Here is a 12,366-nt window from a genome sequence, read left to right as displayed (position 1 = left end):
GGGCAGGGTCCTCCTGCTCCTTTCTGCTTCCAGGTCAGTCAGAGCCAGGACTGGGATCTGGCACCAGGACCCTTCCTTCATATTTTATATCGTGCCCACCCCCCTACCCAAGCACACTTGGTCCGGACATTGCAGTGATGGTCCTGGACTGGGGGCCATGTATCAGGCCTCTTTCTGGAACACTGAATCTGGCCACTAGGTGTCGCCCTGAGGCAATGACTCCTACATCCTCCCTCCCCCCCCCCCCCCCCCCAGCGTGATGTGAGCGCTGCCTCCACAGCATCGCCAGAACCAGATCCGACTGAGGGACTGAACCAGGGACCTTCTGCATGGCTGAGTCACCAGGCTGGGCTGGTTTTGTCTGTTTTATTCCAATTGCAACCTCTTACTTGTCGCCAATAATGCATCTCTCATATACCAAGCCAAACAAAATGTATTAGCCAGCCACATCATTTAACTAGCCATATTCATTGACACGGGTGTTTTTATTAAAAACTAAACAAAACAAAATGGAATGTTAAAAAAAAAAAAAGGAAAAGCAAAGCAACCTGATCTGCAATCTGTGTCCCTCCTCTGTGTCCACTTCCCTTGCCCATCAGCTCAACCTGTGAAGACAAATTGCCCCATCTCCCCCCCCCCCCCCATGACACGCACACCTCTTAACCCATGTGGGGGTTTAAGTTGGCAGAAATGGGACAAGAACCATTGCTGGTCACTCCTGCCCCAGCAGTGCCCTTTAGAAAGGTGGCGCTGCTGGGGATCGCTGCTTCCCATGTTGACCGATTTAAACCCGCAGATAGGGTAAGGTGGGGGTAGAGTGCCTGACATGGAGGGGCATTTTTTGTTAGTTTGGCAGTAGTGTGGGAGGGGTGGAGGGAAGCAGAGTGTCCCATTTGAAACAAAACAAAAAAAAACAAACAAAATTTCATTCTGTCATGGACCCTGCCCGCGGAGCTAACCCCAGGAGCAGGCACTTACTTTTCTGCTTCTTCACCCGAAGCGGCATGGACGCGCCGATGTCGGGCCTTCTCGTGCGGCTGGAGCCGCAGACTCAATTTCTCCTTGCGGCCCGGAGGCCGTCTTGGTATGCCCTCTTCACCACGGCCGGAGCCGCGGCCTTGTCTGCCTTCTTCACAGCTGGAAGCCACCACTGACGTCGCTGACATCTTCGCGGCCCAGAGGCCGCATCCCCGGGCTCAATTGTGGCTGGAGCTGCCCCTGGGGCCTCCTGCAGCAGCTGGAGCCGCTGCTGTCATCGGGGCCTGTGTTCAGGCCCAGCCCTGCTCTTACGCGATGACGTCATGCAGGACCACTGTCCACGGTCCTGAACAGTTCCTGCTTCCTTCCTCTAGGTGCGCGGCCGCGCCTCTCTTCAATATTTAAAGGGCCAGCCACAGGAAGTGTGTTGGGCCCCATCTATGGACTAATTTCCTGTTCAGCCCTATAAAAGGGCTGGTCTCGTCATTGTTCGTTGCCTTGCATCGGAGTTATTTCACTCTGGAGGCTCCTGCCTGCCAGAGCTCCGTCAGGTCTTCTTCGTGGAGCTCCTCTTCGTTTCGTCTTCTTCATGTCATGTCAAGTCAAGTCAAGTCTTCATGCCTGAGATCCTTGTCCAGGTGTCCTGGTGTCTCATCTTGTTCTTCTGCTTCCTGATGTCCCAAGTTCCTTGGTGTCTTGCTCCTGTGTCTTCAGTGTTCCTGAGCCTTCTGGTCCTGTCTGGCCTTGCTTCCTCAGATGATGTCTTTCCAAAGCGTGGAGAGGCCTGCAGGTGGAATTTGTTCCTGTGCTCCTGAGCCGTCTTGTCCTGCCAGCCTTCGTGGTGCCTCGGACGACTCATGGCTCTGTCGTCAAAGTTCTGCCTCGGCTGGATTCTTCCCTGCGCTAGTCCCATTCTCAGCGTAGTCCGTGACCAGCCTCCTCGGGCTGTGTAGGGCACGCAGTGGGACAGCGACCACCCCATTGGGTCCGCCCGTGAAGGTGGGTTGAGTAGGGCGCCCTGAGAGACAGTGCCAATGTCTTCCTTCCCAGCTTCTCATCTCATTTGGACTTTGTCAAGTTCCCTCGTCATGTCTCTGATGTCTTCACATTGACCCTGGTCCGGGATGCCGTCGCATTGATCCTGGTCCGGGATGCTGTCACATCGACCCTGGTCCGTGATGCCGTTGCATCAGCCTTGGTGTCATGTCTTCAACAGTCCTGGTGTCACGTCTTCAATAGTCCTGGTGTCACGTCTTCAACAACCCTTGTCTGCGATGCCGTTGCATCAACCTTGGTGTCATGTCTTCATGTCAAGGCCTGTCTGCCCTCATCCTCAGGCCAGGCCTGCTGCTCCATGCCGATCCAAGCGGCAGGTCCGAAAGGGCTCGGAATGGTCGGAGGACCATTCACATTCCAACATCTTCTTGTTGTTGGCCTTGGGAGCTTGCAGGCCTGGCAGAGGGTAAGACAGTCAGCCATGCTGGAACACACCGTCAACCCTTGGGTCGGCCCTGGATCCATCTGGGGCGGGCTGAGGCCCAAGGGCACATTAAAACACCCCCTCATGTAACAGAGTGCAAGGCCTTTTGAGGCCATTACGTAACACATTCATGTTTAATTTTGTTTTGAAAGTTGAGAGTCTGTATAGCAGTGAACACAGAAAGTGTCAACACTGTAACCCAATGGAAGGTCTACATCCTGACTGACCAGATCCAAGCTTCAGGCCCTGTCTTTTATGATGCATTTTGTTTCATGCATCATAACTTGCAATGAGCTGTACAGGTAACTGTGATTCATAAATCAAAAGTACAAATAAATAAATCAAAAGCATAAAAAACCTATGCATTGGCTCTTGCCGAATTCTAGTGCGCTGCACCTTTTGCTCAGGGACTCAGAGGGCAGTTTTCACCGAGCGAATGCCGACGTCACATGCCGTGACTCCAAAGGTAGTGACGTCACGCCTTGAGCGGCCAAATTGCACGCACAAGTGCACATTCATTCATCTTCGCCGCCGGCTCCCTCCGCCTGCCTGAATGCACGCCCGCCGGCTCCAGCCTGGCTGAATGCACGCAGGAGAAGTGGCCACAGCTCAGTAAAGGATCATGTCAGAGGGCCCGTGCAGGCATCCATCTTCGCCGGTGGGGCCGCTTTCACCGCCGGCTGCCCCCGGGAGGCAGGGGGCAGCCCCCAGGAGGCAGGGGAGCCGCGGTGCAACTCCGGAGGAGGGCTGCAAGAAAAGTAAGTTACACTTCACATGTCATTTCGCTTTTCTCCTTTTTCGCATTTCGTTGCTTCGGAAGGAGGATAGAGAGGACTGGGCTGCCCCGGAGACCGGCACCCATGGACGCGGCCAGGGCAGGTGAGCGAGGGCTGGGGGAAAGTTTTCCACCTACTTACCCCTGCCTCTAACGCAGGGGTAAGGGTAGGTGGTATGTTAGCAGGTTAAACGCGCAGCAAAACTGCAGGTTTAAAAAGCGATAATCGGGGCGCGCGTTACTGTATGGGAGGGAATAGCTAATCTGATCGTTTACATCTCATATACATGCCGCGGGCGGAAGGGGTTACCCGTTGATTTAAAGAGGCGGAGAGGATGGGTTAAAAGGGTTAGTGAATCGCGGGTTGGACTAAGGCGGCCAAATTGTGAGTAGAAAGCGGGTTAGAAGCAGGGTAACCGCGGCCGCACTTTACTGTATTGACCTGTTAGCTAGTCAGACATTCTTTGACTATCAAGCTTGTTGCTGCTAATATGAGGAGAATGAGGAATTTGTTTTCTCAGATTCTGCCATGTCTTGTCACTAATATGACTGTCAGCACTCATCACAAATGGTTGCCAGCCAAATATATTTTTTGAGAGATCTTTGTGACTTGCCACAATGATTTTAACATATAAGTGATTACAATTGAAGGGCTGGGTAGCGTGACTTTGGTGACCGCAGAGGTGTTTGGAGTTTTCCCTTCTAAAGCCAGCCATGTGCTCATGTTGTTGTGTTTGTGGCATAGTGGACCCTTAGTTGTAATGGAGATGACTCCGCCAACGGGGAGAGGCCCCGTGGGGAACCACTGCGATAGGCTGAACTCAGATAGCAGACACAGTATGGATAGAGGCTTTATTGTACTGCTGTAGATAGATGGTGAAAGCAGGAAGGTAAGGCACTGATCCAAGAAGTGCCAGTATGTTCAACAGGCTCAGATGTGAAGTCTCACCCAGATGTTCATGATAGGCGAGAGCCTGCAATGCGGGTAACGCCGCAGCTGGTGGGTGGAGCTGAAGCACTGGATAGTAGAGGTACTCACAGGAATGATGGTGTCTTCCTGATGGTGGAAGTTGGGACCGAAGGTCCGTGGTGCAGGATATAATGGCTGGTAGGCCCTCGAGGAGCGAGTACCCAATGGTACGATATCCTGGAATGAAGAAGAGAGAGAAAGACCCCCGAGGACTGGTTGTCTTAGAGAGAACCCCGAAGGGTAGTTGGAAGTGAGAGACCCCTGAGGAGCGGGTATCTAGAGCTTCTATAGGAGCAAGGCCCTTGGAGTGAAGTAGCGTCTAAGTGTGTAGCCTAGAGCGGTCAGAGTAGCTAAAACCGAAGTCCTTGCTAACTCAAGGTGGTAGCGCAGGCTAGATATACCCGGAGGTACTGACGCATTTCGGTGGAGCTGCCCCTGAAGTTCCCGCCTTGACGTGTATTTGAGCATAGGAGATGTGCGCGCTCGCGCCCTAGGAGGCCAAGGGAGTGAGCATGGCGGATGGGTACGTCCATGCTGGTTTGGAAACGCCGAGACCCCTGGCACTCAGCACCGGAGGCAGCCATCTTGCACAAAGAGAGTGAAAGAGGAGAAAAAGAGGTAAGGCAGAGAGGTAGCAGCCGTCTGCGACCGACAGATGCAACAGTACCCCCCTTCAAAGGGCCCCCTCCAAGACCTCTTTCAGGTGGTCTGGGCATGCATGGGTGTGCCAGGTGGAATTGGCGTACCATCTCCTTGTCTGTAATATTGGCCAGTGGTTCCCAGGAGTTTTCCTCTGGGCCATAGTTCTCCCTTGTGATGAGATGTCTTACCTCTTTTACGTACATCAAGGATGTCATCTACAGCATATTCAATGTCATCTTCTGTATCCAGGCTGGTAGGCTCTGGGTCTTTCCTGGAGAATTTGGAGAGTATCACTGGCTTTAGTAGAGATACATGAAACGCATTGTGTATCTTCATTGATGGAGGCAGTTTTAGAATGAATGTTAAATTTCCTAATCGCCGAAGGATGGCAAAAGGTCCCACAAAGCAAGGTGTAAATCTTGCAGAAGGAAGCTTAAGTTGAAGGTACTTGGTGCTTAACCAAACCTTGTCTCCAGGCTTAAATTGGGGTGCCTTTTGATGATGAGCATCATAGGTTCTCTTTGCCTTTTGTCCTGCTTTGAGGAGAAGCTCCTTCATCTGTCTTCAAAGTTAGGATAATTCTGCTGCGGTAGCCTGGGTAGCAGGAGAGGCTACTGACAATAGAATTGGCAGCAGAAGTAATGGTTGTCTCCCGTAGACAAGCTGGAAAGGGGAAGACCCATTTGAAGAAGCAGGATGTGAATTGATGGAAAATTCTGCCCAAGGCAGTAACTCAGCCCAGTCATTCTGTCTAGAGTTGATATAAGATCACAGAAATTGTTTCAGCGTCCTATTCATCCTCTCAGTCTGACCGTTAGACTGAGGATGGTAGACAGAGGTGAAGTCCAAGGTGATGTCAAATTTTTGACATAATGCTCTCCAAAACTTTGCAGTAAATTTCACTCCCCTGTCGGATAGGATATGTTTAGGCATCCCATGAAGACGGAAGATGTGTTTAATGAAGAGTTTTGCTAACTCATTAGCAGAGGGTAATCCTGGTAATGCTACAAAGTGTCAACAGAATAATTCTGTTGCCGTTATTCTGTTGCCATTTTCCTAGATGTGTGTGCTTTCTAGTCCGCTCTCCTTTAATGCTACAAAGTGTGCCATTTTAGAGAAACGGTCGACCGTAGCCCATATGGTGTTATTGCCGTTGGAAGATGGCATGTCCACTACGAAATCGGTAGTGATATGGGTCCATGGTTCATCCGGTGATGGTAGAGGCTGTAATAGGCCCCAAGGACTCCCAGGTGGTGGCTTTTGCTTGGCACAGACAGCGCAGGAACCCATGTATGCTTGTACGTCCTTTTTCATGGTTGCAACATATCTTCTATCTTTGCAACATAGCTAGAGTATGACTCTGTCCTGGATGGCCTGCCAGACGGGAATCATGTGCCCATTTCAACAGTTTTTTTCTTAAACTTCTGGCCACCACTGTCTTCACGGCAGGTACCGTGTGGGTAGCTGCGAGGACCACTCTTTCGTGATCGATGATATGACGGGGTTCATCCGGCACATCCTGAGGTGAGAAGGATCATGATAGGGCATCAGCCCGAGTGTTCTTCTCTCCCGGACGGTACTTCAGAAGGAAGTCGAATCTGTTGAAAAACAGAGACCATCTTGCTTGACTGTGGTTGAGTCATTGAGCATGTCGAAGGTACTCTAGATTCTTGTGATTGGTGTATACTACTATTTGGTGTTGTGCGCCTTCTAGCCAGGGTCGCCACTCTTCAAAAGCCAGCTTCATTGCGAGAAGCTCCTTGTCTCCTATCCCATAATTTCTCTCAGCAGGCGAGAATCGCCTAGAAAAGAAGGAGCAAGGATGGAGCACATTGGATTCGCTGTACTGACTTAGAACCGCCCCCACACCAACGTCGGATGCATCGACCTCCACGATGAAAGGTCAGTGTGGATTAGGGTGTTGGAGACATGGTTTCTTTTGAAAAGCCTCTTTAAGTGTCTGTTATTTATTTATTTATTTATTTATTTATTTATTTATTTAACCGTTTTATATACCGACCTTCATAGTAAATAACCATATCGGATCGGTTTACATTTAACAAGGGGTATAACTGGAGTAACATGGCTTCTGGAGACCAATTGGCAGGGTTGGCTACCTTCTTGGTCATAGCAGTTAGAGGGACTGTCAATGATGAGTAGTTTTTAATAAAGGATCAGTAGTAATTGGTGAATCCCAAGAAACGACACAATGCCTTCAGGCCTGAGGGTTGAGGCCAGTCCCGGATACTCTCAAGTTTCTTGGGGTCCATTTGAAAACCTTTCTTAGAAACAATGTATCCCAGGAAGGGTATAGCTTCTTTGTGGCATTCACACTTTTCAAGCTTTGCGTAAAGGTGGTACTCACGCAGGCATCTTAGGACTTTCTTAACATCCTCCTGATGACTTTGCAGATCTTGAGAAAAGATCAGTATATCATCGAGATATACTACTACACATTGATACAGTAAGTCCCGTAAGATGTCGTTCATCATATTTTGAAAGACTGCGGATGCGTTACTTAAACCGAAGGGCATGACGAGGTATTCAAAGTGTCCATCATGGGTGTTAAAAGCAGTCTTCCATTCGTCTCCTTCTCGAATACGCACCAAGTTGTAAGCTCCTTTTAGGTCTAATTTGGAGAATATTTTGTCCCCTTGGAGCCTATCAAACAGTTCAGATATTAAGGGCAGGGGGTACCTGTCCTTGATGGTAATCTCATTCAGAGCCCTGTAGTCGATGCAGGGGCGTAAGGTGCCATCCTTTTTACCCACGAAAAAGAAGTCTGCACCAGTAGGTGATTTGGAAGGTCTGATAAATCCTTTTTGCAGATTTTCTTGTATGTAGGTAGACATAGCTTTAGTTTCAGCTACTGAAAGGGGTAAACTCTTCCTTTGGGAGGTTCTGAATTTGGCTTCAGATTTATGGCACAATCGAACTCTCTGTGTAGCGGAAGAACATCAGCTGCTTGCTTTGAGAAAACATCCTGGAAGGAGGCGTATTGTGGAGGTAAGTCAGGTAATGATGGGGTAGTGGGCATGCAGATGAGCGGTGAAACTTCAGCAAGACACTGACCATGACAGTCTGATCCCCATCGGGACAGTTCTAAGGTAGCCCAATTAAATTGTGGCATATGATCTTGAAGCCACGGCAGCCCCAATACTAGGGATGTGAATCGTTTTTTGACGATTTAAAAAATCGTCCGATATTTTTTAAATTGTCAAAAATTGTTAGAGTGATACAATAGAAATTTTTATGGTTTATCGTGAAAAATCATTACTCCCGTTAGTGTCCACTAACGGGAGTTATTTGGGGGGAGGGCGGGAAAACCGGCACACCAAAACAACCCCTAAACCCACCCCGACCCTATAAAACTAATCCCTTACCTTCCTCCACCCTCCCTAACCCCTCCAAAACTTTTTACGAATACCTGGTGGTCCAGTGGGGGCGCGGGGACCGATCTCCTGCTCTCAGGCCATCGGCGCCATTTTGGCTGCCACTAAAAAATGGCGCCGATGGCCCGATAAAAAAAAACAACCCACCCAACCCTTTAAAAATGACCCCTTAGCTTCCCCCACCCTCCCAATCCCCCCAAAACATTTTAAAATAACCTGGTGGTCCAGTGGTGTTCCCGGGAGCGATCTCCCGTTCTCGGGCCGTCGGCTGCCACTCATAAAGATGGCGCCGATGGCCCTTTGCCCTTACCATGTGACAGGGTATCCGTGCCATTGGCCGGCCCCTGTCACATGGTAGGAGCACTGGATGGCCGGCGCCATCTTTAAAGATGGCGGCGGCCATCTTTACGATGGTGGCGGCCATCTTTACGATGGGTCAATTTCAAAGGGTCGGGCCTCACTAAAAAAAAATTAACGATGTGAATCGGAACAGATTCCGATTCACATCTCCACCGATCAGATTTTTTTCTCCCTCCAGCCGAACCCGATCGTTAAGATGATCAGGCACACGATTCACATCCCTACCCAATACCACCGGATGCATGGCTTTTTCCAACACTAGAAAAGAAATTGATTCTGCGTGTAGAGCTCCAGTGCACAGGCCCATGGCCTGGATGGTCAATAAAACTTCTCCAGGAAGTAGTTCTCCATGGATAGATGACAATAGCAGAGGCTTAGCTATTGGTGTTGTAGGAATCTGTAGATGTTCAACCAAGCACTTCAGAATAAAATTACCTCCGGCACCGGAGTCAATGAGAGCGAGAGTCTGAAATTCGAGACCTCAGCAAAGCAGAGATACGGGTAATGATAATGATAGCTGAGTAGCTGGCTTGTTACGGCAGTTACTACCCTAAACCAAAAGGGCCTGATACTTCACTTTCAATGCATAACCAGCATGGCTCTCCGCTTCAACGGCAGGAGAGAAGAAAAACAACCAATAGGGGCTGTATGACATAGTCTGGGTAAAGGGAATAAACATGGGTGTAGCTTGCTTATTGCAGCGGTTACTACCCCTACTACCCCTAACTAATCAAGCTAGGTATTTCACTTGGATGCAGCTCCATCACTGCTCTCTACATTAATGGTGGGGGTGGAAGGGAAATAGAACCAAGAGTTAAGAGAAAAAGATAAGTATGAGAGAAAAAAATGTGTGAAGCTTGCTGGGCAGACTAGATGGGCCATTTGGTCTTCTTCTGCCGTCATTTCTATGTTTCTATGTTTCTATGGAGGAGTAGGAGATGTGAGGCCCAGGAGACGTCATCCTGCAGATCCCAGGCCATCAGTTTCCCAGACAAATGGGACAGGTTTGGACTGCATGACCCGATTGGCCACAGTACATGCACAACCCCATGCGCTTGCGATAACGTCTCTCCTTAGAGGTCAAATGGCTTTGGCCTAGTTGCATAGGCTCTTCCTCCTCTAGGGGTGCAGACGGTAAGCTGGAAGCAATAGGCACAGGTTTAGGACGGTTAGCCCCACTGTAGACTTTCATGGAGTCTTAGCCTCCTGAGTATGATCGCGGATATGTTGGTCAATTCTCCCTGCTAGTTCCATCAGGGACTCAAGGGTATCAGGCAAGTCACGAGCCACTAATTCATCCTTTATGCGAGAGTTGAGACCCTCCATGAATATGGCACGTAAGCATCCAGTATCCCAATGTAGTTCAGATGCTAGAGTCTTAAATTCAATAGTAAAGTCTGTAAGTGGCTTGTTACCTTGCTGAAGGCTGAGCAAGGCGGATCCAGCGATGGTTTGGCAAGCCGGGTCATCAAACACAGACTTAAAAAGTTTTAGAAATCCTGGTAGGTCATTCAGGATAGGAACTTCACGCTCCCATAATGGTGAAGCCCAGGCCAGGGCTCGTCCTTCTAGGAACGACAGGATGTAGGTGGTCTTTGAAGCTTCAGAGGGAAAGAGGGTAGGCTGTAATGAAAAATGCATGCTGCATTGATTAGCAAACCCTCTGCACATCTTGGCTTCACCCGTAAAGCGGGTAGGTGTGGATAAAGGTACAGTGGTCTTAAGGGTTACCACTGGTGACAGCAATTCCTTCACAGGAGGAACTGAAGAATTCAGTTGAGCGTGTAAATGATTGAAGGCAGGAGCTAGGCTCTCCAAAGACTTTTGTTTTTCCGTGCTCCGCTGGGCAAGGCCAGGGTTGGCCTGCAGGGCTGTGAGCTGAGCCCAGTCCATGGAGTTAGAAATCTGTTGCGTTTGTGGCATAGTGGACCCTTGGTCGCAATGGAGATGATTCCGCCCACAGGGAGGGGCCCCGTGGGGAACCACTGCGATAGGCTGAACTCAGATAGCAGACACAGTATGGATAGAGGCTTTATTGTACTGCTGTAGATAGATGGTGAAAGCAGGAAGGTAAGGCACTGATCCAAGAAGTGCCAGTACGTTCAACAGGCTCAGATGTGAAGTCTCACCCAGATGTTCATGATATTTTGGTTTGTGGTTTGGCTTGTCTATTGGATATTTATTTAACAGTTCCAAATTCTTTTGTGCACACAGCGACATTTCCAGACACACAATTGTTTTAAGTCAGTCAGTCATTCCCAGTTTTCTTTCTTTTTAAACACATGATTTTAATCCTAATATCATTTTTGAGAACTAAATTAATTCCAGTTTTCTCACTGAATTAAAATGTGTGGACTCATTTCAATATATATTACAACAACAGGGAACTCACATAACATAAAGTGTAGTGAAATTACAGATAATGTAGTGGTGTTTTGGAGTCTTACGATGTATTCTGTTAATATGACTACTTAATGATAATTGGTTTTATGATGTAACCGAGGTGATGTTATTAACGTGCCGCGGTATAGAAAAAATCTCTAAATAAATAAATAATATTCTGGAAAGTACTGAAGGGGAGAATCAGAGGATTGGAAGTTTGAGTATTTATTTTATTATTGTGTGTTAAGGCTTTGATATATAATGTGATCTGTTTTGCATTGACTGTAGTTGAAAAAGATGGTATATAAATGTTTTATTGAATTAAAATAAAATTCTGTTAAGTCTGTTAAGCGCTATTGGGTGCGATCGCTGCCGGCTTTCGCACCCAATAGCGCCATCATAAAAGGTGATGCTATTGGGCGCGCTGCTGGCGGCGATCACGTGTCCTACCTTTTCGCCGTCAGCGAAGTCGCTCTCGGAGTCCGCCCCGATGCCGCCCCAACTCCTCCCCTTCCGGTGCGGACTCCACCCCGACTCTGCCCCGATTTAGAAAATGACCCCCTAAAATTGGTGTCCAGTGCGCATTAAAAATGTATCATCACACGATACTAGCAGCGCTCACATGAGTGTGGTTATCACAAAGAAAGAAAGATCAAGCCCGACATGTACCAAAATCAATGAGCTGCATCGCAAACAAAAACATGCAAAGTGGTTCATTAATAAGCAAATGAATTATCGCAGATCACGAAAAACATTGCAATCTACATTGAGCCACAGTCGTTATCTACAGCGCAAGAAGTGCTCTCGGCCTCCATCCTCCCAAGTGAAAGTTAAAGGGGCTTGAAGTCCCTCTCCTCCCTGGTCACAGAATCCTCCCCTTACTCCCTTTCTGACAAAAAAAACCTCAGTGGGCTTTGCCCCTCTCCACCCAGTCCTCCAGCTGTCAAATGTGAAGCTCTGTTCCCCCTCCCCCCCCAACTCCATTCCCACCCAGGGTGGCAAAAAAGAGCCCCCCCCCCTGCATTTCTAGACCACACCATCTCCCCCACTCTTTCCCTAGGGGTCGCCCCAGATAGGACGCAGGGGCGACCCCCAGATAGGACGCAAGAAATCTCCAGCAGTGCAAAATGACAATAAGGAACCTTTGTGTTCCTCTGTGGATTGTATGTGCAGAGGGAGTTTGTATGAATATCTAAGATGTTTGTTTATTTTAAAGATTTATGCAAGGATCCGTTATGTTTAATAAAATATTTATAGAGGAATATATTGCACTGTTTTGAGATGGTGGGTTTTTGATAAAGAACAAAATTGTAATTGTTTAGCTTTTCTCCTTATTGATTTCTAATTATACAGATCTTATTTATTAAAAAACACTCACAGGCACTCA

The sequence above is a fragment of the Rhinatrema bivittatum genome, chromosome 8 (assembly GCF_901001135.1).
Source record: "Rhinatrema bivittatum chromosome 8, aRhiBiv1.1, whole genome shotgun sequence".
Classification (NCBI taxonomy): domain Eukaryota; kingdom Metazoa; phylum Chordata; class Amphibia; order Gymnophiona; family Rhinatrematidae; genus Rhinatrema; species Rhinatrema bivittatum.
This window is presented reverse-complemented; position numbering follows the sequence as displayed.